The sequence below is a fragment of the Mus pahari genome, chromosome 4 (genome assembly GCF_900095145.1).
Source record: "Mus pahari chromosome 4, PAHARI_EIJ_v1.1, whole genome shotgun sequence".
Classification (NCBI taxonomy): domain Eukaryota; kingdom Metazoa; phylum Chordata; class Mammalia; order Rodentia; family Muridae; genus Mus; species Mus pahari.
In genome coordinates this window covers 21,009,865-21,011,281 of record NC_034593.1, presented here as the reverse complement: position 1 = coordinate 21,011,281, position 1,417 = coordinate 21,009,865, and the positions used below count along the sequence as shown (strand labels likewise).

Sequence of the window (1,417 nt, the reverse complement as noted above, 5' to 3'; positions counted from 1 at the left end):
GAGGAGAACAGAAACAAACAGGTGATGGAATTGAACAAAGCCATCCAAGACCTAAAAAGGGAAATAGAAGCAATAAAGAAAACCCAAAATGTGACAACTCTGGAGATAGAAACCCTAGGAAAGAAATCAGGAACCATAGATGTGAGGATGAGCAATAGAATACAGGAGATAGAAGAGAGAATCTCAGCTGCAGAAGATATCATAGAGAACATGGGTACAACAATCAAAGAAAATGCAAAATGCAAAAAGATCCTAACTCAAAACATCCAGGAAATGCAGGACACAATGAGAAGACCAAACCTTCAGATAGTACGAGTAGATGAGAATGAAGATTTTCAACTTAAATGGCCAGCAAATATCTTTAACAAAATTATAGAAGAAAATTCCAGAACCTAAAGAAAGAGATGCCCATTAACCTACAAGAAACCTACAGAACTCCAAATAGACTGGACCAGAAAAGAAATTCCTCCTGAAACATAATAATCAGAACAACAAATGCACTAAATAAAGATAGAATATTAAAAACAGCAAGGGAAAAGGGTCAAGTAACATATAAAGGCAGGCCTATTAGAATTACACCAGAATTCTCACCAGAGACTATGAAAGCCAGAAGATCCTGGACAGATGTTATACAGACCCTAAGAGAACACAAATGCCAGCCCAGGCTACTATACCGAGCAAAACTCTCAATTACCATAGATGGAGAAACCAATGTATTCCATGACAAAACCAAATTCACACAATATCTATCCACGAACTGAGCCCTTCAAAGGATAATAAAGGGAAAGCATCAACACAGGGACAGAAACTACATCCTAGAAAACAAAGAAAGTAATCCTTCAATAAACCTAAAAGAAGACAGCTGCAAGAACAAAATCCCAACTTTAACAACAAAAATAACAGGAAGCAATTACTTTTCTTTAATTTCTTAACATCAATGGGGTCAATTCCCCCCCAAAAGACATAGACTAATAGACTGGCTACACAAACAGGACCCAAAATTTTGCTGCTTGCAGGAAACCCACCTCAAGGAAAAAGATAGACACTACCTCAAAGTGAAAGGTTGGAAAACAATTTTCCAAGCAAATGGTCCAAAGAAACAAGCTGGAGCAGCCATTCTAATATCAAATAAAATTGGCTTCCAACCCAAATTTATCAAAAAAGACAAGGAGGGGCACTTCATACTCATCAAAGGTAAAATGTACCAAGAGGAACTCTCAATTCTGAATATCTATGCTCCAAATACAAGAGCAGCCAAATTCATTAAAAAACGTTTAGTAAAGCTCAAAGCGCACATTGTACCTCACACAATAATAGTGGGAGATTTCAACACCACACTCTCACCAATAGACAGATCCTGGAAACAGAAACTAAACAGAGACACATGGACACTAACAGAAGTTATGAAACAAATGGA

General features: G+C 37.2%; 1 protein-coding gene across 10 annotated transcripts in view; it reads left to right on the top strand.

The window, feature by feature from the left end:
• The window catches only part of Nlgn1 (neuroligin 1), an 867,654-nt gene that overhangs the window by 267,430 nt on the left and 598,807 nt on the right, over positions 1–1,417 (top strand). The gene's annotated exons all lie outside the window — the stretch shown is intronic.